The following is a 26,081-nucleotide window of genomic DNA, read 5'->3' on the forward strand; positions in this document are numbered from 1 at the left end:
TATGTCGAAATCGTCTGCCGTTAAAGTAACAAAGGAAACTACCGCTTTCATCTGAGCTTTAGATTTCTAAATAAGTTTTCACGACGTCCCTCTCCAAAACGAATAATATTATCGTGCTACTCTTTTAGCGGATTGTAACCATTGAACGACTATCCATAGCGAAAGCCTTCTTTCATTGCAGTGCCTTCGTATACTGAATAAGGTGTCCAGGGAACACTTACCATGTTCTGGAAGATATCACTGGTCACTGCAAACTAAGTCCATGAGTGGTTCATTCTGTATAAAACCCAGATTTAACATTTTGAGTGTCATTCATATTACATACACTGAGGAAACAAAAGTCGTGGGATCATTCACCAACAGCGGTAACGCAAACCGGCATAATATGCACTACTCGCAACGGAAAATCCATGATGGCTGCAACAAGTGGAACATCAGCGACCTTGGTGAGTTAATGAATGGTGCAGCATTATGGGAGGAAGGATAATTGGCCCCTATTTTATCGATGGCAACCTAAATGGTGCAATGTATGCTGATTTCCTACGTAATGTTCTACCGATGTTACTACAAGATATTTCACTGCATGACAGAATGGCAATGTACTTCCAACATGATGGATGTCCAGCACATAGCTCGCGTGCGGTTGAAGCGGTATTGAATAGCATATTTCATGACAGGTGGATTGGTCGTCGAAGCACAATACCATACATTCACCGGATCTGACGTCCCCGGATTTCTTTCTGTGGGGAAAGTTGAAGGATATTTGCTATCGTGATGCACCGACAACGCCTGACAACATGCGTCAGCGCATTGTCAATGCATGTGACAACGTTACAGAAGGCGAACTACTCGCTGTTGAGAGGAATGTCGTTAGACGTATTGCCAAATGCATTGAGGTTGACGGACATCATTTTGAACATTTATTGCATTAATGTGGTATTTACAGGTAATCACGCTGTAACAGCATGCGTTCTCAGAAGTGATAAGTCAACAAAGGTACATGTCTCACATTGGAACAACGAAATAAAATGTTCAAACGTACTTACGTCCTGTATTTTAATTTAAAAAACCTACCTGTTACCAGCTGTTCGTCTAAAATTGTGAGCCATATGTTTGTGACTATTACAGCACCATCTATCACAAAGCGAAACAAGTGGTCCAACTAAAACATTCATATTTATTTACGTACTACACGAATATGTAATAAAAATGGTGGTTGCTATTTAAAAAAAACGCAGTTGACATTCGTTTGACCTATGGCAGCGCCATCTAGCGGGCCAACCATAGCGCCATGTGGTTTCCCCCTTCTAGCTAGACAAGTTTCGTTCTTTGTAGTTTTTTCGTTTGACGCTTATTTCGTGAGATATTTGGCCCGGTCACTATCAATGGACCACCCTGTATACAGATGGCGGTAGTATCGTGTACACGAGGAATAAAAGGGCAGTGCATTGGCGGGGCTGTCATTTTTACTCACGTACTTCATGTGAAAAGGTATCCAACGTCATTATCGCTGTACGCCGGGAATTAACAGACTTTTGAACACAGAATGGTAGTTGGAGCTAGACTCATGAGACAGTCCGCTTCACAAATCGTCAGGTAATTCAATATTCCGAGATCCACAGTGTGAAGAGTGTGCCGAGAATACTAGATTTCAGGCTCTACCTCTCACACAGACAACGCAGTGGCCGACGGCCGTCACTTAACGACCGAGAGCAACGGCGTTTGCATAGAGTTATCAGCGCAAACAGATGAGCAACACTGTTTGAAATAACCGCAGAAATCAGTGTGGGTCGTAGGCGGACGTATCCGTTAGGACAGTGCGGCGAAATTTGGCGCCAATGTGCAATGCAGCAGAAGGCCGTCGTGAGTGTCTTGCTAACAGCACGGCATCGTCTTTGGCGCTTCTCCTGGGCTCGTGATCATATCGGTTGGATACTAGACAACTGGAAAACCGTGACCTGATCAGATGAGTCCAGATTTCAGTTCGTAAGAGCTGATGGCACAGTTCGAGTGTGGCGCAGACCCCACAAAACCGTGGTCCCAAGTTGTCAAAAGGTTCAAATGGCTCTGAGCACTATGGGACTCAACTGCTGAGGTCATTAATCCCCTAGAACTTAGAACTAGTTAAACCTAACTAACCTAAGGACATCACAAACATCCATGCCTGACGCAGGATTCGAACCTGCGACGTAGCGGTCTTGCGGTTCCAGACTGCAGCGCCTTTAACCGCACGGCCACTTCAGCCGGCCCCAAGTTGTCAACAACGCACTGTGCAAGCTGGTGGTGCAATGGACTGGGTCCTCTGATCCAACTGACTCGATCATTGACGGGAAATAGTTACGTTCGGCTACTTGGAGACCATCTGCAGCCGTTCACGGACTTCACGTTCCCAAACAATGATGGAAGTCTTATGGACGACAGTGCGCCTTGTCACCTGGCCGTAATTGTTCGTGATTGGTTTGAAGAACATTCTGGAAAATTCGAGCGAGTGATGTGGCCACCCAGATCGCCCGACATGAATCCCATGGAACATTTATGAGACATAATCAAGAGGTCAGTTCGTGCACAAAATCGTGCACCAGCCAAAATTTCGCAATTATGGACGGCCAAAAAGGCAGCGTCGCTCATTGTTTGCGCAGGGAATTTCCGACTTATTGAGTCGGGCAAAACGAGGTTCGACACGATATTAAGATATATGCCATGACTTTTGTCACCGCAATGTACTACTATACTTTTTTCACCTTCAGGCTCTGTCTGTGTGGCTGACCGATGTGGATAATTATCAAAACTCTGCAGTGAACTAATATTTAACAACACAGTGGACAAAATTCCACATATCTGCACACATTCGGAAGACATGCTACGGCTTCTTCGACAACAGCTCTGCCGTTGCTGAATAGTACCATCGATGTTAGATGCAACATGCATATTCATAGTATGTTCGTTCTAGGTTTTAGCATATGGCCTGGAACTGCGCTGACACCAGGCGCTGATGTAGCATCCGAAAGAGGACATCGAGGCAGTGTAGATAAAGAGAAACGTTATGAGGTGTCAATGTCAGGCGGAAGCGTTTATGATAAAACGCTGGCGGACGTTGGCAGAATTCATTGTGTGTGTGTGTGTGTGTGTGTGTGTGTGTGTGTGTGTGTGTGTGTGTGTGTGTTTTAATTTTTCGTCCATAATTTTGCCACTGGTTCCATGTCTATCGCAACCAGCGAAACTTCTATCTTTTGTAGCTACGTTCAGAATGAGGAACAGTTGTGAGAACTCTTTGTCATCTCTAAAAAACATCGATTTGTAGGTAGTTTCCATCTTAAATGTGTTGCTTGACAGGTGACTTGCTCTCAGGTCTAATTGCTTCAGGCGATGAGATGGATGAACAAGCGTTCCTGTACATTTAGATCTGGATCTACTCTCTAAGCCTCTGTATCGTGATTGGCAGATGGTCCCTCATACTCAGTACTACTTCTCCTTCTTTATTTCCTCCGCGGATGCCCAAACGCTCTTGTACATATCCCAATAATTTTATCACACAGCCTCTGCGCTATTGATATCTGGAGGAAGAAAAGGCATTTAGATTTCTAGAAGTACAAGTTCTCCAAATTTCAAGAGGATGTCTTGATGTGCTATGGGACGTTATTATTACACAGTATCTGACTGTAGTTGACTATCTCAATAACCTTTGAGTACTCATCACATAAACCGATCACAAGTTACGCAACTACACTGTGAACCTTTTCAGTAATTTGCATTTGATTTGGGCTTCATAAACAAGAAGACGTGCAATATTAGAGGATGGACTGCACGAGCATCGTGAATTCGTCTTACGTAGACGAGTTACAGCTCCCAAAACACCCCCTAAAGAAATCTGATGTTTGGCTCTTAGGCTGCGCCGAGACGGGGAAGCTGCATTTTATATCATTCCAAACGGATATGCCGTGGACTTTAAGTGTATCACAAACACTACAAATGTTATACTGGCACAATAACAGGTTTTCACCTACTCGTGTGCTTCACTTATCTTTTTTTGTTTAACAAGCTACCAGGCTCCATATTAAACGTTTATTTTTCGCAAATCACCTTGAATGCCGAAACATTTAATACCACTGGTTTTCTTTCTACAAACGGCAGTATCGTCTACGACCAGTATCAGTAAGTGCTGCTATAGTGAATAACAGCGCCCCTATCGCACACTGCTGAGGTACAACTGACGTCATGTGCCCTTCCCGTGAGAGTGTGCTCCCACAACTACAAACTGAGTTCTACTGCAGAAAAATCGATCCGTACATATGCTTGATCCTATATGCAGCAATGTCGTACCTCGCTGAGCAACAAGCAGTACTAAATTACTGAACTGGGTTCCACCCGTTTCTGCAGAAAAGACAGATGCTCCTAACATTAGTTTTCGTGTTGCTGCAGCCGCGCACAGAGTACGAATACAAACGTTATGTTGGAAATTAGTGCCTAAAATAGACTGCCGTTTCTAAAAATGAAGAGCAGACCTCCGTCTTCACGGGAGAAGCATGTACATGACAAAAACAACGCAACAAATTATGAGAAGATATCTAATCGGTTAATGAAGGTTCGAAAGTATCAAACTAACTAGTAACATTAAGATTTAAATTAAACAACAACCCTCCTGTGATGACACAAATGTGTTGAAACATGTTTGGGCAAAGAAAAATAACGTAAGGGGAACGTGTGTTTCGCGGAAATACAACACCGAACCCGATCCTATAATTTATTCTGCAAACACTTGTGTTTCGGTGAGCATTAAAAACGAAAAGATGATTAATAGCGCTAAACCGTCCGCATAACCTTACCAAAGACAAGATTCACAGTACCGACCTGGCCGGGGTGGCCGAGCGGTTCTAGGCGCTACAGTCTGGAACCGGGCCACCGCTACGGTCGCAGGTTCGAATCCTGCCTCGGCCATGGATGTGTCTGATGTCCCTAGGTTAGTTAGGTTTAAGTAGGTCTAAGTTCTAGGGGACTGATGACCTCAGAAGTTAAGTCCCATAGTGCTCAGAGCCATTTGAACCATTTGACCTGGCCGGCCTTACTTGTACCAGTCTAGATCTCCCTCCTACGTATATCTCGCGAAGAGACCATCATGATAAAATCAGAGAGATTAGAGCCCACCGACAATTCTTCTTTCCACGAACAATACGAGACTTGAATAGAAGGGAGAACCGATAGAGGTACTCAAGGTACCCTCCGCCACTCACCGTGAGGTGGCTTGCGGAGTATGGATGTAGATGAATAATAGAAAGAGAGAGGGGTTTTTTCTCAAAATCGTTGTTTCTAAAATTGATGCTGACTCCAACAGGAAAGCTAATTGGCCTAGAGGAAAGTTAATGTTTCAGAACATAATCGAGCGCGATGACGCAGTGGTAGACACTGCAACGCATTCAGGAGAAGCGGGGTTTAAAAGCACCGCCCAGCAACCGGGATTTAATTTTTCTATGGTTTCGCTAAATCGATTACGACGAGTGTTGGAATGGTTCTTTTGTGAGGGACGCAGCCGGTTTCCTTCCTCATCCTTTTCCAATCCAAGGTTGTTCTCCGCCTGTCAAGATTTCGTTGTCGATAGAATGCTGAAACAATATTCAATGTGCTCGGAAGGACACCGTAAAATGAAGTCAAATGTCTTGTTCCGCTTATCTGTATTTTTGACAAAATGAGAGACAAATAGGCGACCAAATGCTGGACGTCCACACCTCATCATAGAACGTGGCGATATGAAGCTTGCCCGCTCTGTAAAGCAGGATAGGTGGCGACTGTGAAAGATCTAACGACAGAGTACAGGGATGGTGCAAGCTCATGCGTTGCAGAGCACACTGTTCATTATTGACCATGTTGACCCAGTGATATGTTCCATTACGGTTGCAGCGGGAGCTGTATAATACAGATTGGGACAGTTTGCTGGAACAGTGTGTTCAAAGCGTTGGCAGATCACTGCTGCCATTAGCACTGTGCTCTTCGCGACAACGAAGTACCCTCGGGCACCATGTTTGAAAGGAAGGCATCTCTGTTGAAAATTAATTACTGACAGTTATTATCTCGCCTAATGCTGCTTTGCCTTGATGCGTTTATACAGTGAAACTTTACATTACAGTGGCGATCTTTATCGAAGACCACACTGCGGGTCACAATGACCAAAATTTTGACATCAGTCTTCGGTATATTCCGAATGATGACATTTTACGGTTTTAAAAGATAATCATTGCTCGTTCGTGGTGAAGTGAAAAGATATCTACATTTTTTATTCACCTAAGAAACTTTACAAAATGTTCTAGAAGTTCCTTTCTTCAAAATCGGTTCAAAAATTGGTTCAAATGGCTCTGAGCACTATGGGACTTAACATCTGGGGTCGTCATCAGTCCCTTAGAACTTAGAACTACTTAAACCTAACTAACCTAAGGACATGACACACATCCATGCCCGAGGCAGGATTCGAACCTGCGACCGTAGCGGCTTTCAAAATCGGTATAAGAACACCGGAGATATGTTGTTCTCAGGAGATGATCGTGATGATCTTTTGCCACCTCCCATCATACGAGGAAACACTGCATCTCCGTAGACCTCAACCTTCACGGATTCCATAAGCAAACCAAGGAGCTGGAATGTATGTAGACAGGGGTGGGACAATCACGATCAGTCTACCAGAAAGGCTCGGACACCATGTTCGAAAGGAATGCATTCGGCCTGCCCGGCTTCCTATATGGTTCTATATCGAGGACGCCGCTAAGATGGCTTTACTTCTAGTCACTGTTGGCAGTAGTATTCTCCAGCAGCTATTCATCTCTTGAATAATCCCTCCCCCTGATGATGATGGGGCAGACAAAAGATAAAATCGAAAAAACAAACTCGAGTTTCGACAGGATCGAGAAACTAAGTCCGAAGAGTGCGCATAGTGTTCCCATACAGCAGTAGACATGTTATTTCTCTTGCTCTCCAAAAGTGAGTCGTCGGCTTTATGAAGATGGACATTCTATAGAGTGCTTGTTACTCTTCTGTTCCCATCATCATTCTTACTGTTTAGAAATTCGCGGATGCATTTAGTAAAGAATAGCATCCACAGTCTATACGCAACAGTGGATACTTCAGCGGTTTTAAATGACCGAAATGGTACTTTCATGAAGAAATTACAAAAATGAGGAAGATTATCACCGATAAAAGTTTCTTTGCTGTTTATTATATGTTCTTAGGTCACATACTGTTCCGAAAGCTTACGTGTTACAAACAAAAATGGGTAAATACACAAAGGAATTAAAGACATTAGCCTCCAGTGGACACTGATTTACATCAATAGGGCAAGATGAAAATTTGTGTCCGACCAGGATTCGAACCCTTGTCTTCTGATTACTAGGCGGATGTGCCGACCACTACGCAATCCGGACACAGTGCTCACCGCAACTGCGCAGACTACCCGAGTACGCCTCCTCTCAGACCCAAATTCTCAACTTTATACCACACACTATTGATGTTGTGCCCTTGCTCATTAGCCTCATTATTCACGGAATCTCGCCAGTTCCTGTAAGAGTTCGAGTTTGGTGTTTATCTACACTGAAGGAATCACTGGCTGTCGTCGTCTTAATTATATATGTGGTTTTTGTTCTTCTGGACATGTTCGAAAGAACTGACACCATATATACAAAAACAAGTAAATATTTTGAATCCTGCCTCGGACATGGATGTGTGTGATGTCCTTAGGTTAGTTAGGTTTAAGTAGTTCTAAGTTCTAGGGGACTGATGACCTCAGATGTTAAGTCCCATAATGCTCAGAGCCATTTGAACCATTTTTTGAACTAATATTTGTGTTGGCTGACCCCGGCTAAACACTGCAAAAACGAAATTGCAAATATCTACCGAAGCATCAGAGAAAATCTGCCTGACGACTCTTAGGAGCGGTACCTGGTACACACTCACTTCCAATGAAAAATGGTTTTTGATGTTACTGAGCAACAGTCATACAGTAATTTTTAAATGAACACATCGCCATTTGACTGAACCGCTGTTTATTTAATTACAGCCCATGATTCGGGCTTTTATGCAATTTTCAAAGTCAGTAACTTGTAAATGGCATAAAAGGCCGAAATCTGGGTCGCAGCTAAATAAACAACAATACAGTCAAATGGCGATGTTTGATTTAAAAACCAATGAAAACGGTTTCTGCAGTAGCATGCTTCATCTGAGTTTCCACCTGATTTTTTTATAAGTGCTAACGTAATTCCATGTTCCCCAATCTCTTATCTTTCGCCAAAGATAGGCTATACTGCTTGGAAATGAACGATTATAAGCTTTTTGCTACATCACCTGACAACTAAAGAAAGGAAACTATGTCTATCCCGTATTATATTTCAAATTTGAGTGTGTGTGTGTGTGTGTGTGTGTGTGTGTGTGTGTGTGTGTGTGTGTGTGTGTGCGTGCACGTGAGAGAGAGAGAGAGAGAGAGAGAGAGAGAGAGAGAGAGAGAGGGACGGGAGGTAAGGGGTGGGAAGGGGATTTTTAATTTATGCCACATTCTCGTGAATTGAAAATGCTTCCGATGGTGTGCGTGTTTCATGACAATCACAAGGCAAATCTCCTATTGTTCGTTGACAGTTTTGTTGCAATTTGTTGGAAATTGGCAGATAGGGGAATGGTGGAGAATCGTTATGTGGCTGTATTTTAGTTTCCAAACATGTATAATTTGGTCCACGAATTACATATACGCTGGTTTCTGCTACCGAGTAAGTTTATTTTTACAAAAAGCAAATGGTAGGAGGTACTTCAAGCTCCAATCTATGTGCTCAGTCCGTTCGCTCGTCAGCTTGCTGTATCTGGGAAGTTTAGAATCGTACTTTTTCCATCCTGGACTAGGTCGTAGCGTTAAGTAGACGGCTGGCAAACCCTAAACTAAATACTCACTTAGTGAATAATTTTAGAATATAATTTCACGAATCTGCGCGCTTACTGAGTTTTATTGATGGTGAGAATGCAAATACCGCATGAAACAAGTTGCGAATGAGATTAAATACGCAATCCGATTCTCAAGAAGCATTACTGCTTTGGAAGGACGTTGGGTGGTAGTGAGACCAATAAATTACTATAAATCAGACGCCAAGTGCAGGTTTGATTAACCCATTTTATACTCAGTGTAAAGCAGTAATTCAACACCAACCAAGGGTAGTCATTTCGAAAAGCAGAGGAATGAGAGGATGGAAAACATAGAACGGAAATGAACTAAAAAAGAATGAGAGAGCGTGAGACTACGAGCCAACTTGCATAGCTGAGCTGGTGGGAACCAGCTACAGGAATGGGAAAATGCAAACAAAAGAATTCCACTGTTTCGCGGGAAAACGGTTGGTGAAATTTCGCAACAATAAAGTCGACGGCTGAGAGAGTGACGAGTGCGTGCGGCGTCTCACGCAGGAAGGAACACGCCCTGCGTAATGGTGCGTGCGTGCGTGGCATACGCAGCCAGCCTGCGGAAGCGACCTTATAGCGGCTCGCAGTTCCGCATGCCCCCCGCTGTCTTTTGGACACACGTCTCCAAAAATTCGCGCTGCTCTTCTCACAAAGGAACTATAAGCGAAACAAGCCACGATAATTCGACGGCACGTGACTTTCGGTTAAAGTTAAAGGCTCACGTTAAAACTGCGTGAATGGAGCCACTTGTTTCAGCAGGAATAATAGCTTTCGTGTGGAAATGTGTTTCGAAGCAGTATGGTGAGATTTTCATTACTGTTTCCTCAGTGGAAACTTACCGTATTGATAAAAACTTTTGAATGGAATTAATATCTAAATGCCATTCGCCGATGCTGAAACCTTAAGTAGGGTAGGTTTCATAGTTTAAGAAGGCACTGGGTACAAGCAATGCAGATCTATGAAAATTCGACAGCCTACTGTCAGTGAGATTACAAAGCATTTAAATAGGCGTATCAGTGCCTGTTTTATGCTTGTATTCAATCAGGACGGTTATGAGGTATCAACTACTGTCCTGAAATTTTGTCACAGGGGCTTTAATGTGATATAATCAGTTCATAGCTGTTGTAATGTCTTAGGAAGAAGATAAACTTAGTTCCATATAACGTACTGAATGCCACACGTTCGTTTACGAAATGTCACGGTGGAATTTTCACCATACAAGCTTTTTAGAATATACTACAAGGCTATGAGAATAGTCCTAGCGCTGTATCTTTTTCGCTGTTCTTGGCATTAGCTCTCAGGTGCTAAGCGTTCCTCCGCATTCTTTCCCCATATACACTGCCTGACAAAGAAAGTGAATACCTACAGTGGGAGGGGGAAGCAAAATGTAATTCACGGATTGAGAGGGTGCGTGGTGCTATTTTGGAAGTTACAAAACCGAATAAAATCTACATATAACTAGGCAGTATGAGCCCACTTATCAGTATGACGGTTTATCCCCTCTGGCATCGATGCATGCGTTCATTCGTTTGGGAACGGTATAAAAGCCGTTGTATCCTCCCCTGGGCTAGGCTGGCCCCCAACTGTGTAACTGGCCCTTGATATCCTGGATATTGGCACTTGGGCGGAGTTGGATGTCCGGGCTGGTTCCACACGTCAATCGTGTGCATATGCGGGAATCTTGCCGCGTGAGTACGTCAACATCATGCAGACAGTTCATAGAGACACGTGCCATGTATGGATGATTGGAGACTCGCCTTCGTGTCAGTGAATTGTTCCTCACACCAAACTTAAAAATTCAAGATCAACTTGAAGGTGCTGCAGGCGAACATAGTGGGGCAGTAGATTCCTATATCGTTCGCTGGTGAGACATGACGGCAGACGTATCAAGGGACCTACTTCATCCCATGTAAACATCCCCTACACGAAAATATCTCAGCCGCCAGCGTGAAGGGTACCCTGTTGGCAGATAGGCTGCATCGGTTCTTATGGTTTAGAATATACTAGTAGTCTGCCATGTCCCAACGTGTACAGCAACCATCAGCCCAGGTGACCCTTTACCATGCTTTAAGCGGTGTTACTGCCCCTGATGATCTGTGCGCTCTGTGACGAGTGGTGAACAAGTGTGGGTCGATGGCTTCTGTACTCCATAATACTGTGAGTGTGCGCCGATTCTGACTGTCCAGCGCTAAATTAGCCATTGTCGCACTGTGGGCTTTTATCCGCTGTTACAATCCTCGTTAGTCGATGGCAAAACCTGTTAGCAAACGTTGCTGTCCATACCATTTGGCTCTGGCAGCGGTGGTTTTCTACTGATCGACACACAACTGACACTTGGCTCGTGAACAGCCCAGTGCCTGTACGACTTAACAGTAAGAGATGGCCTGTCCTACGCGTCCGGCTCCCACGATCTGGCAGCGATTAAATGCGCTAATAGCGGGCGTCTTACCCATCTTGTGCAAGACTGTCACGCTGACGAACAGTAAAAGGTCTGACAATCCCCAAGTTACGGGACACGTCGAACTAGTAAATTTATCTTGTTGACAGGATAGCGTTCAGTCCAACGTAGCAGCTATCTATGACTGAACTTTTCTCCAGTTTAATGATACATATGTTTAAACCCTATCCGTGTGTACAAACGAAGATATTTTAAAAAAACTGTTCTCATTTATCCTTCAGTCTCAGTTGCACATTTCTGAACACATGAAATTTTTCGATCTCTCTGGATCATATTCAGAGCAACGTGGTTGAGTCAACAACACCTCGCGTCTGTGTCAGAATCTCGTATCAGAGATCTGAAAATGATCCAGAGAGATCGAAATATGTCATGTATTCAAAAATGTGCAACTGAGACAGAAGAATAAATGAGAATTGTTTTAAACATCAGTATAGTTGCCAGTCACTCGTGACGAGTATGTCGGCTATAGAGAAGAATGTTTTGTCATAGTGACACTTTAAATTGTCTAGTGCTTACGAACTGATTACATTTATTCTTAAGGATTTTGGGAGTGAAGCTCCCAGTGCTAAGAAAACTGTATTTTTGAGGGTCTGAATGATTTTTAAAAAGGAACCAGAAACCTCGTAGCCGCGTTTGTGATGCCGAATGCTAATTCATGGTTTATTAGAGTATTTACACACAGTTACGATTGAGCTTGTCAAAGAATCTCCGATTTTCTTAAAGGATCGAACGGCGCAAATTATTGCAATTTCTGGCGAAATATCGCATTTCGCTGGTCTGACAGTCTTATTTTTCAAGCCTCTGCACTTACTGTAAATTTTTCTTTGGGAAAATAAAAAGCCATTTTAAATATACAAGATCTAGTCTCGTAGGAGGACTTGGAACTTCGGAAGACCTAAGAACAAATGCTGTGGACTTGTTTGACTATTAAATTATAAATCTGTAACAAACATATAGTAAAACTCAATTCAGATGGACTTTAAATTTTCCGTTCGCATTTGTAGCCCACGTGTATCATAAGACACTCCCAACTAAGGCTATTAAATTCCTTGGCCATGCATCATGAAAAGGACATCTCTTGATTGTAGTTCATGTTTAAGGAAGCAAGAGCTAAGTTACCTAACGTACAGCGCGCTACTCTTTAAGTGCAACTGCGTTGTCATATTATCACTTTCATTAAGAATCTTAGTTTATTAGGTTTCCTCAACTACATCCACGATTGCATTTTGATACCAGTAAGAGACTGAAGAGGAACAGTTATAGGCATCGACGCTATTCCTTGTTATCTACACTCTAAGACTGATAAGTTTCTTCTCATCTGGAATAGTGTGATTTGTTCATGTCACTCAATAAATTATTACTAAGTTGCCCGTGAATAACAGGGCAATGCTGGCTGCATTCCTTCATGAAGAGCAAGAGCAACGTTGGTTACTGCCGAATTTTATCAAATCAAAGCAACCAAAATATTCTATTTTCGATGACTCCTCCATCCAAATAAATCTACAGAAAAAAATGGCTCTGAGCACTATGGGACTTAACATCTGAGGTCATCAGTTCCCTAGAACTTAGAACTACTTAAACCTAACTAACCTAAGGACATCACACACATCCATGCCCGAGGCCGGATTCGAACCTGCGACCGTAGCAGTCGCGCGGTTCCGGACTGAAGCGCCTAGAACCGCTCGGCCACCGCGGCCGGCAAATCTACAGACGTTAGGATCAGTAATTGTGAACAAAAATTATACTAAAGAAATTGAATGTCTCTGGTGACGGCACAGCTGTTCCACGACTCAATCTCCGGTAGTGGTCCTGTCATATTACCGTAACCCCTCATTCGTTGTCCTTTGAGATGCCTTCCTCAGTTTCTTATATTATCTGCATCGCAAGCGACCTTCATCAATTTCTATGTGAAACAAGGCAGGAGACAGTTCAAGAATCCTCTTTTTCAATAAGTTTTGGGGGAGAATATTATTGTATTTTCCTGTTTTTCAGTTATTTCTAGGCAAAATCTGAGCAGATTACTTAACATTTCAACCATAGGGAAAATAATTTCTTTTAAGAGTATTTTCTTAGCTATTCCTGTGGAACCTGTTTCTCGATATTCTGTATCATCTATATTATCCCACAACTTCGCTCGGGAAATCCGTCGTCAAAACTAACTTACTCTCTCACGGCCTACTGCTGTGATAACAATGTGCAACCACAAATGTGTGTGAAATCTTATTGGACTTAACTGCTAAGGTCATCAGTCCCTAAGCTTACACACTACTTAACCTAAATTATCCTAATGACAAACACACACACACCCATGCCCGAGGGAGGACTCGAACCTCCGCCGGGACCAGCCGCACAGTCCATGACTGCAGCGCCTAGACCGCTCGGCTAATCCCTCGCGGCTGCAACCACAGTAACTGTGTTAAATTTAATAAGCATCACATGAAACTGCACTTCAAAATTCACAGACTGGATTGGAATCTGCCTTTTCTATTTACCCCTGCAGTTTGAGAGCATTCAGTTCTTCACAATGGCTTATTCCAAAGAACAAAAAGATGTGAGTCAAATCTGCTTTATATGTACGAAACCACGGCTCCGTATTCGAAAACTGAACTACCTGTTCGAAACAAGTAGAAAACAGAAGAATGAAAGATACGCACAAGTATAACGTCTCGTAGGCATCAATACAGTTAGGGAGTGGACAGTAGGCTAGTTCAGCAGAAAAAAAGATTGGGAAAGGAATCTGCTGCAGCCTACCAGAGGCGTCCCCTCTCTGTTTGGTCCTGATGTGAATTAGGGAAGCTGTAGACCATCTAAATCAGAATGCCACAATGGGAATTTAACAGTGCCTCTCTCCTCCTACCCTAACTCCACTCAAACACACGCAATAATTATCTAGTTGAAACAAGTATCGACTGGTCTGTTTCTGTTAATTGTACTGTGTATCTATTGAAAAATGGCACGTAAAAAAAAAGAAAAACACTCTTTCCCACTTGTTTCACTATTTTTGCAACCTAGGTTTCGGGTTATTAGCGTACTGTCCACCATTACTGAGAAAGATATTGTTGCGTAAATGGTACAAACGTAAACAACATCAAAATTACAGTCCTCAAAGAAATTAATTGCAAATCCAAACATACAAAAATACCGTTGCAATAAGTAGAATACTAACTCCAGTAACTGCCAACTTCATTTATAGTTGGACACCAATGGAAAAGAAATGAAATGGCCAATCAGTCACTTTTGACAGTATCAAGGAGTGGAGAGTAACTGAAGTCAGTCCAGTTCACTGCACTACAGGAAACATCCTGAACCGCTCCTAAAATGAACAAACGGACTTCAGAACTCCCCATTTCTTTATATTGCCAAAACTGTCCAATCTATTTTTTTTTTAATTGCGCTTCCACTATAAATGCATCTGCCATTTATTGATGCCAGTTTTCTATGATTGTGAATGCTATTATATTGTACTTCGTATCAGCAATTAATTTCTTTGCGGACTGTACCATTATGCATAACTTTTTTGTCAATAATGGTAGATAATGAATTAATTACCCGAAACATACCTCGCGAAAATAAATAATTAGTGCAAAAAGCGCAAAAAGTATGTTTTCAAAAATGTCAGTTTTTGTGCTTAGACCTTCATACACTACCTGAGCAAAACAATGTAGTACCCCGAAGTGACGAATGACAAAACAGAACTTCACGGGTTGACAGCGTATGTGATGTTATATCGCTGATTACAAAATCGTGTCAAATTTAGTAAGACGGTTCAATATAAGACTACTTATCAGTCTGGCGGTGCGTCCCCTTTGGCCTGGACGCGTGCGCTAACTCGGCTGGAATGAGTGTCATGAAGCTGGTGTGTTCTCTCTTCAGGCAAACTGGCCTACAAGTGTGTAACGTTGTATTCGCGACACACCAATGTGCCGCGACATGTCAGGTGTGTTGTGAGGCTGTTGACACCTCAACGCCGGGCGTCGCGAATTCGCATCATATCAATGCGTCTCTAGTAAATGTAAGGTTAACTGTTTTCAGCGCTAGTGCCGCTACCAACGCTTCTGACGTTTGTTGCCATGTCCTGAGTGTTTCGGGTATTTCTAGAGTGACATCATTTTTGATTTTATTCTTCCACGAAGAAATTTATTTAGGCATTAAGGGGCAAACATCTTCTGATCTTCCATAAATAAAATATCTAGAAGATAAATAAATTTATCGCAAAACCGTTTCTTGAAGTAGCTCAACTTGCAAGAAATCGCCCGTCATTATACGTTATTTTACGGATAATATAAAAAAGTGTAGTATTCACTATATGTGTTTGCTTTTTTTGCACCTAGGAAGAAAATATATGTAGGGCTGTTTCGAAAGTTTGAAACGTACATTGATGTGTCGCAAACGAAAAAAGGTTGATACTGGCGTTGGGACGAAGTTGACGTCTGAGCTGGTCCCACACACGTTCTATCGAGGACAGATCTGGGGATTAGATGGCCACGGGAGTACCTCAGTTCACTCACATAGTTCATAGAAACGTGTCCTATGTGTGGACGACCGTTGTCCTATTGAAAAATGACATCACGATACTTTCGCATGAAAGGCAACACATCAGGACGCAGATTGTACGAGGGTTGGAACTTTAATAGTGGCAACTATTCATTTACAGCTCGTACAAAATAGATAAGTGTTTCAAAGTTCTACTGACCTTCAAAGTAGTCACCAGCATTGTGTATAACCCGTTGCCAGCGATGTGGAAGTCGTAGGATACTTGTAGCAGTGTCAATTGTGTCGACAGTTCGAGCGGCGCGGCCTATTGTCCGACGAATTTGTAGCAGTTCTAAAGTGAATGTCGTGAAGTGTTTCCTTCAGTTTAGAAATCGAGTTGAACTCACGAGGGCTTAAGTCAGGAGAGCGCAGTAGGTGGTATAGCACTTAGCAGCCCCATCAGTAAAACAAATCAGTAACAGCTTGCACTGTACGTGCATGAGCATTGTCCTGCAAAATGATGGTCAGGTCCTGCGGAAAGTGTCATCACTTCTGTCTCTATGCTGTTCATTTTTGGAACACAACCTACGGCTAGCTTAGAGACAGAAATGATGACACTTTCTGCAGGTCCTGACCATCATTTTGCACGTACAGCGCAAGCTGTTACTGATTTGTTTGACTAATAGGGTTGCTAAGTGCTGTACCGCCTACTGCACTCTCCTGACTTAAGCCTTCGTGCGTTCAACTCGATTTCTAAACTGAAGGAAATACTTCACGGCATTAGCTTCAAAACTGCTACAAATTCGTCGGCCGCTCTGTCAACACAACTGGCACTGCTAAGAGTATCTTACGACTTCCACATCGCTGGCAACGGGTTATACACAAGGCTGATGAGTACTTTGAAGGTCAGAAAAACTTTGAAACACATTGTATATTGTACCAGCTGCAAATAAATAGTTACCACTATTAAAGTTCCAACCCTCGTACGTGATGTACCCTTGTGCCGTCAGGGTTCACTCTGTCTCTACCAGCTGTGACATGAAGTCATACCCAATGGTTCGCCCCCTCCCCCCACACACAATGACATTGCTGTTTCTCTCCAAAACATTGGAAGAAGGGGACATCTCCCCAAGTCGCCACCAAACTCGCCGATGATGGTCATCCGCAGTAAAACAAAACCTCAGTTCATCGATGAATAGTCCGCCCCCGGTAGCTGAGTAGTCGGCGCGACAGAATGTTAATCCTAAGGGCGCGGGTTCGATTCTGGGCTGGGTCGGGGATTTTCTCCGCTCAGGGACTGGGTGTTGTGTTGTCCTAATCATCATTATTTCATCCCCATCGATGCGCAAGTCGCCGAAGTGGCGTCAAATCGAAAGACTTGCACCCGGCGAACGGTCTACCCGACGGGAGGCCCTAGTCACACGACATTTCCTATGGATGAATACAATGCGACACCATTCTTCAGAAGTCCATGCTTCCCGGTCATATCACCACTCCAAACGCTGCCGATTGTGTTACGGTGTTGACGGCAGCCTGCTCATGGACCGGTAATTTCCTAGCCTAGCTGCTGTTGATCTCCGAAAAATGATGTGGAATCACACAGAATGAGATGGCAGGCGTAAATGTGGAGGGGTTACAATGTGTTTGCTGTATAGTACGGCGTACCTCCCTTGTGGTGGTCAGACGCCGTCGATCGGAACCTTGACGAGTATGTCTGCCCTCAGGTTCAAATGGCTCTGAGCACTATGCGACTTAACTTCTGAGATCATCAGTCGCCTAGAACTGAGAACTAATTAAACCCAACTAACCTAAGGACATCACACACATCCATGCCCGAGGCAGGATTCGAACCTGCGACCGTAGCGGTCGCTCGATTCCAGACTGCAGCGCCTAGAACCGCACGGCCACTCCGGCCGGCCCTCAGATTCCCATGCAGTCCAACATCGGGCCACTGTCACAACCGAACTTTCCACAAATCTGGATACTGCACGATTCGAGCAGCTGGCCAAGTTCAGACCCACAATGAGGCCCCTTGCAAACTGTGTCAGTTGCTGATGACGCTGTCTCATATGAGTACGCGGCACCGTCGTGTCTTTTACAGCGATCACTCAATATATGACGCTGGTCCTTTACATAGCCTACCAAGCCTCGTAATAACACTAAACACGAACAACACTAATGCACTCTGGTGGACATTCTACTCGTCAGAAAGGTACTGCAGCTCTATAATCATTAACATGCTCGGTGACGTCGTGTGCACGGACGAAGATGCACTAACATCCGACCACGTCGTCTGTGTGCTTAACTTTTTTTGTCAGGCAATGCATATAAGAACACGTAATTGATTACTTGTGTGTGTTACTATGTTATACTACATTACGTATCTTAACCTGCAGAAGCAGAAAATTCGTTTTGACTCTCCGATCACACATTAATCCCATTTAGACGGGAATATTACAGAACGAAATGGCAATGTCGACTTGGCGTTCACAGTTATATATACCGCAGCATCGATCTCACGTTACGCTTCGTTAACAGCAGAATTACCTCGAGAGTAATTTGGTGTCGTCGTCGTTGTTGGTAGTGGTGGTGATAGTGGTTGTGGTTGTAGTTGTAGTTGTAGTAGTAATCTGAAAGAAAATCTGGAGATATGGACCTCTTATGTGGCTGTTTCTTTGTAACTCTGAAAAGGTCACAGTCTGAGTCGTTTAGTAATTGATAAAATTTAGATGGACCTAAATATGATCTCATACTGTAAAGTATCTTCGCTAAATGACTATGAATAGATTTTGCTGAAAGCATCAACATGTTGATGTTTATCGAGATAGGAGTAATAGATATTGTGAACTTCTTGCCCTAACGTTAGTACCAATGTGACGCGATGCAATTTGTTATTCTCCGTGATTAACATGTCCAAATGAAGGTGGCAAGTAATTTAACATCGTCCACCATTAGGAAGCTTCAGAATTTTTTTTTCTGTTGCGATCCTTACCAAAATAATAAATTTAGAGAAACGTGTACACTGTAGGCGATAGCCAGAAGCCATGCGGCAGTAAGAACGTAGCAACCAGTTTACCTTGCACTAGTCCTCCATACTTTTGCACCTGGCCCTTCCACTAACACGACTCTTTGCGTCACAGCAATTATGTTAATTTACCATGATATAGAGGGTCAGGCGTCCTGAATATGTATCTTCTGCCTGCCGAAGTGGAATTTACATGTCCAGTCTTCTCGCCTCGTTGAAGAGCAGCTGTTCTATTTTTGTTCGTGTTGCGACTGGTATCTTACATCAGTCTCCGTACCCTAATTCAGGTGTTGAAAATATTAATTGCTAAAGTCGCATACACATGCTGTCAAAGAGCAAGGCTGCATATGTTTAAAATATCTAATGCCCTGGACGATGGACCTAGCTACACAGGTTTGAGTGAAAATATTGGCTACTTGATCTTACATAAAGTACATAATGTGTAACAAAAAGAGCAAATAATAATGTTAAAGCATCATTGCATTATTGTGACTCCAGTAGTGAATGACAGTTAAACCCTTATTACAACGAATCATTTAACTACAGTGATTACGTTATGTCACGTCTAGACTCGATATCACGAGCTCAACCTGTTAGCACGCCAATAATGTAATAGCTGATTATTTACGCTGTGACCGAGCGGTTCTAGGCGCTTCAGTCTGGAACCACGCGACCGCTACGGTCGCAGGTTCGAATCCTGCCTCATGACCACGGGATGTTAAGTCCCATAGTGCTTTGAACCATTTGACCATTTACATCAACATTCAATACGGAGCAGTAAAAACTGGACGTGAAAAACCGAAATTAACGTTTTGAACCTCAGTAAATCAACTATACTGCGGTGAACTATCGGACAAGACTTTTAGCGAATACGACTTCAAAGTCTGCAGTTTGCATGAAAATGATATGAGACGAAGCAGTCATTTGGATGCGCTTTAATAACTTTCAGATGTCTTGACCACACTTTTGATTATTCTCAAAATCGCATTACCCCTTTCGACATTCCATCATTTTCATAGGATGATGGAGGGTGGTATGTCGAAACGCATGAGGCGATTTCGGAAATAACAAAAAGTGTGATCAAGACATCTGAAAGTTGTTAAAGTGCTACTTCAACACACTTGTGGTACAGCATGAATGTCAATTTTATAGCGACAAAAAATACTTTCCAAAGGAAAAGGCACATTATGTGCCAGGAGCCATTCTGTACGAGTTTTTTTATATATACTTTATATGTCATGTTGTTCAAAATGGTTCAAATGGCTCTGAGCACTATGGGACTTAACATCTGAGGTCATCAGTCCCCTAGAACTTAGAACTACTTAAACCTAACTAACCTAAGGACATCACACACATCCATGCCCGAGGCAGGATTCGAACCTGCGACCGTCGCGGTCGCGCGGTTCCAGACTGTAGCGCCTAGAACTGCTCGGCCACTCCGGCCGGCTATGTCATGGTGTATAGGACCATATTGAGAAAGAAGTCTCCATGGTCATGGATGAGTCAGTACATGAAATAGTAACAGAAGAGTAGTAATAGATTAAATGAATGTACGTGAATCCTATGCAGACAATAACACAAGCCGGCCGCGGTGGTCTAGCGGTTCTAGGCACTCAGTCACGAACCGCGCGACTGCTACGGTCGCAGGTTCGAATCCTGCCTCGGGCATGGATGTGTGTGATGTCCTTAGGTTAGTTAGGTTTAAGTAGTTCTAAGTTCTAGGGGACTGATGACAACAGATGTTAAGTCCCATAGTGCTCAGAGCCATTTGAACCATTTGAGCCAATAACACAAAAGTTTAAATGAATATAATCAACAACGTAACACAGGAATTATCTCAATTTGTTAACTTTTCCAGGAATTCCTCGACTGAATAGAAGGAGTGAGTCCTGAGGAAACTTTTCAGTTAAGACTTGAAAGTGCGTGCATTACTGCCAAGATTTTTGAATTCTTATGGCCGATTACTGAAAATGGATGCAGCAGAATACTGCACGCGATGCTGCGCACGAGTCAAGGAGGAGCATTCCAAATGCAGATTGTATTTCTGACTAATATTAACTGAGTGAAAGCTGTTAACTCTTAGGAATAATCTGATATTGTTAACAACAATCGACATTAAAGAACTACAAACGACATTAAAGAAAATATGTATTAGGAGGCCAATGTCAGAATTCACAGACTAATGAACAGGGGTCGACGAGAGGTTCGCAAATTTACACCACAAATTGCTCGAACCACCTGTTTCTGAGTCAAAAATACCCTTTTTGAACCAGAATAGTTACACCAAAAAATAATAACATACGTCATAAGCGAATGAAAATAAGCAAAGTAGACTACTTTTCGTGTTTTTGGAAATTTGTGGTAAGTTCCTATGGGACCAAACTGCTGAGGTCATCGGTCCCTAGGCTTACACACTATTTAATCTAACTTAAACTAACTTACGCTAAGGCCAAATACACCCATGCCCCGAGGGAGGACTCTAACCTCCGACAGGGGGACCAGCGCGAACTATGGCATGGCGCCTAGACCGCGCGAACTATGGCATGACGCCCCAGACCGCGCGGCTCTACTTTTCGTGTTGAACTGTCACTTATTTCACATACTGTTCTACTGGTAAATAAAGCAATGTATACCGATTAGCAAGGTATACGTACAAAAAATAGGAACAGAAAGAACCCCTTAACAAACCATGACCTTTATCGTATTCTACGCCACTGTTATGAGTCGTACTGCGGCGAAGTATGGTACAAAGCTTCGCTGGCGCCGTAATTTTGCATGGCCCGGCGCCTGACCCCACACATCTATCTTAATGATAGCTGTATTCTTATTTACTATTAGCTTCTGTTTCCAGAGAGTGATCTGTACTTCTAGATGCTTTGAAGAATAATTTAAATATACTTCCTTCAGCGAGGAAATTCTTTTGGTGTAGGCCACGTAAAGCGTTTCCTTATGCGCGAAAGTGATACCTAGCAATGTCAGTTACAAATTCTTCAGTACAGCGTACGTGAAAAAATGTTTTTTTTTCTTTTACGCAAATATGTACACATAAAAGGAGCTGTGGTTAGAAAACACGCAGATGTAACGACGGAACGGCGGGAATTTTGCAGATATGGGGGGGGGGGGCACTTCCTCAAGTATTTACTAATTATAACGAAGGATACGTGCGGGACAGAATGAGCTTAACAACAGAAGTAGACTGTGCGTGAATGGTTACAAACACTATGACTATTTGGCCGCAGTAAGGTATGGAAATCATGAAGCAGGCCATGATTTCGCGAAACTTCATGTAATTTTTTAAATTCGTGGTTATTGTCATCGTACAATCACAGAGATGTATTACATAAATGATGAATAAAAGACTCTTCATCTATACTTTGCAATCTAATCCATGGTAGAAGGTACTTCTTAGTTTACCATATACTAACGTTCCTCCAAGTCCCCTTTACGGATGGAAGGCGAGACGAATTATTTGTTGTCTGTTACTAACTAATGCCATCACAGTCTGTGCGGAAGCGATACGTAGGGCACCTAGGAATATTCGTAGATTCCGATCTGAAAACGTGTTCATGGACTTTCGAAAGTAGATTTTTTTCCCAATATTACGAGTCCCTTCCACGTATAGCGGGTAAGACTTCTTAGAATTACAGTTACACTCAACAGCCGGAAAAGAACGGGACCATACGCCTCTCTTGATTAGTGTACGTTCGATGCGATCTGCCAGTGCACACACCTTAGCTCTATTCCAATCCAGGAAGTTGTGCAAATGTTTTGTAAACAATATATTGTAGTCAAACTGCGTGTACACAGTATACTACCAATAAAACAAATCCTGTCACATGTTTTTCTTATAACTGAGTCCAAATGATCATTTTTATATGATTGAATCAAGTTTTAATTAATTAAAAACATTTAGCGTTTCAAGAAGAAAACAGAATTTATAACACTGCATTAACAGCTGGTTGCCAGACAGCGCACCAGATCAACATGTACACATCAGACTGAGTACTACTTCAATTTTTTATTTGATGTCATCTCCTCAGAAAGCCGCGTCATCTGCATGCATCCATACGGCCTTATCACGCTTGCTGAGGTGCATGTGAAACTACTACTGCGTCTATGGGGAGACTTAACATCGAGATCAACATGTTGCCTTTCGCCTCATATTACACTTCAAATCCGGTCGCAAAGCTGACTAGATTTTATTCGGCAGGCGTCGGTATAGTGCCGAACCTAAGGCTATTCTCAAAGTTGAAAATCACCGACTGTCCGGCTGCCTCAATCTATTGTTCTTATATCATCATGTGATACTACGAATAACGATCCATTTTCCTCAAGGCAACTGAGGCCAACCGAGTGTGTTTGTATTAGAGACTTAAAAATGATAACCTGGTTTTAGTATGATCATACAACAGTAAACGCGCTGCCCAGATAGCAATGTAGAAAAGAACCAAGTCAACAAATGTCAACAATAATTCACTGTCTAGAAGAAAGTAGGTGGTTACTCAGAAGACATGATCGGACGTCGAAGTAGCTTGGTACACTTACACACCATCAGCAGTTATGTAGATGATAATAGTTACAATTTTCTGTGACGGGATTAGCGGCCAACAGAGTACATTAGTGTTGTTTGTGTTAAGTGTTGTTCCATACATGGTAGGGTATATAAGGAGCGCGATCAGTGTCAGATATTAAGTGATCACTGTGAAGGACACGGAGACGCGGTGTACTCGTGTGAAACAGCATTACAAGCATATGAGAGATTAAAAGGGGCCTAATTGTGGATCTTCTTTTGGCTGTCTCTTCGAGTCGTGCAATATCCAGTTTTGTGAAGCATTCGGATCCGACTTTGGTGAGATATTGGACTGCATGGGGACAAGAGAGCAGGTATACTCGTCCTCAAGTTTCCAGCCGATCACGCCTGACCACCACAACGGAGGCTCACCGCAATGCGTACCAAGCACATCTTAACCGCTTCACATCTGTGCCTGCCATCTGAGAACAAGTAATGGACTTCCTGCAACGTCCTGTGTCATCACGCACCACTGATCGGAGACTAGTAGCTGCCGGACGAGGGTATCACCATCCCGTATGTCGGCTCCCGTTAGCATGACAATACAACCGCATGTATTTGGAGTGGTAATGTTACCGGGAAGCATGCCCGTCGTATTGTGTTTAGCGATGAATGGTCGTTCTGCACTACCCCGGATGACCATCGTCGGCGAGTTTGACGGCGACCTTAGGAGAGGTTCCATTCTTCCAATGCTTAGGAGAGGAACACCTGTGTTACTCCAGGAGTCACAGTAAGGAGCCGTAGAGTATGATTCCACATTACGGACAGTAATGATTGAGGGAACTCTGACAGAAAAACAGTACGTCACTGCCATCCAGCGTCCTCATCATGGAACAGTATCAGGATGCTATTTTTCAACAGGACAATACTCGTCCACAATTGTTACGTGTCTCCATGAACTGTCTGCAGGATGCCGAGGTATTCCCGCGGCCAGCATGATTCGTGTTCCCCCCGGTAGCTGAGTGGCCAGCGCGACAGAATGTCAGTTCGATTCCCGGCTGGGTCAGAGACTTTCTCCGCTCAGGGACTGGGTGTTGTGTTGTCCTAATCATCATCATTTCATCCCCATCGACGCGCAAGTCGCCGAAGTGGCGTCAAATCGAAAGACTTGCACCCGGCGAACGGTCTCCCCGGCGGGAGGCCCTAATCACACGACATTTACATTTATTTAGCATGATTCGTGGATCTGTCCCAAATTGGACATGTGGTACTAGGTCGGACGTCAACTCTGTCCTAGTACCAGTGCCCAGCATATTAAGGACCAGTTACAACAATTTGAGCCATTTAGCCTTGGGAGAGGATACGAAAGATTTAAGAAACGCTTCACAACCGAATTGGTGCACGCATCAAAGCCAGAAGGGGTATAACGTTGTAGTGATAAGTGGGCTCAAACTACCAAAGTCTTCGTAAATTTGATTCGGTATTGCAATCACTGAAATAACACATCACATACCCTCTCAGCCCATGAAGATTCATTTCGGTTCCTCCACCGCTTCTGGGGCCACAGTCTTTTATTGTCAGGCAGCATATGTTATGATCGGAAACGAATATGACTGGAGAAGACTTACTCCTATGTTCAACTGTGGGCCACTCAAAGAGGTTATTCGCAGTTTATGTAAGGCGACGTCTGCTCTCAGAGCCTGATTCTTAACTTTTGTCTAATATTGTGGCATAATTTGCAAGTTGCTATTAAATCAACGGGAACACCTACTGAGCAAAACTTCGTATGAGGGACCACCACCACTCTCTTGTGTACTGCCAGAGTCGTTTGTTATAGCATCACAGGAAGGTGGTAGTCGTTACTTTAGGCGCTGGATTCCAAATTGTTCTGTGTACCTGATGACATGTCTGTGAGCACAGACTGTCAGAACATAGCTTATGGGACCAAATGTATCTTAATACTAACTAAATACTTAGGTATTACAGTAACGAACAACAAATTGGAACGATCACATAGTTCATGTTGTGGGCAAAGCAAACCAAAGACTGCGATTTATTGGCAGAATACTTATAAAGTGCAACAGGTGTACTAAAAGTACTGTTTACAACACGCTTGTCCGCCCTCTTCTGGAGCACTGCTGTGCGGTTGGAATATGACTCCACATCAGATGGGACTGACGGAGGACATCGAAAAAGTTCAAATAAGGGCAGCTCGTTTTGTATTATAGCGAAATACGCGAGAGAGCGCCGCGGACAAGATACGTGAAATGGCATCTCAATCATTGAAACAAAGGCAGGATCCTCTCGTGAAATCTCAATCCCCACCTTTCTCACCCGACTGCGAAAATATTCTGTTGGCGCCAACGTACAAAGGGAAGAATGATCATCATGATAATATAAGAGAAATCAGAGCTCACACAGAAAGATTTAAGTATTCGTTCGAGAGTGGAACGGTAGATAAATAACTTGAAGGTGGTTTGACGAATCCTCTGTCAGGCATTTAATTGTGAATTGCAGAGTAATCATGTAGATGTAGACGTAGGGCAATTTCGCTGTTAGAGGTCTCGAGATTATGTCTGAAGTGATAAATGCTTTTAAGATTATAGACAGAACATACGAAATACTAACAGAAGGAGACTGCAGAGGACTGTCGCAAAGGAACAATAGATATAATTGGACAAGCAACTTCAGAATTAAGTAGA

The 26,081-nt window shown here is 43.1% G+C and overlaps 1 long non-coding RNA gene across 1 annotated transcript in view; it reads right to left on the reverse strand.

The window, feature by feature from the left end:
- LOC124723090 overlaps positions 1 to 26,081 on the reverse strand; it is a 162,787-nt gene that overhangs the window by 73,770 nt on the left and 62,936 nt on the right. The window lies entirely within an intron of this gene.

The sequence above is a fragment of the Schistocerca piceifrons genome, chromosome X, assembly GCF_021461385.2.
Source record: "Schistocerca piceifrons isolate TAMUIC-IGC-003096 chromosome X, iqSchPice1.1, whole genome shotgun sequence".
Taxonomy (NCBI): domain Eukaryota; kingdom Metazoa; phylum Arthropoda; class Insecta; order Orthoptera; family Acrididae; genus Schistocerca; species Schistocerca piceifrons.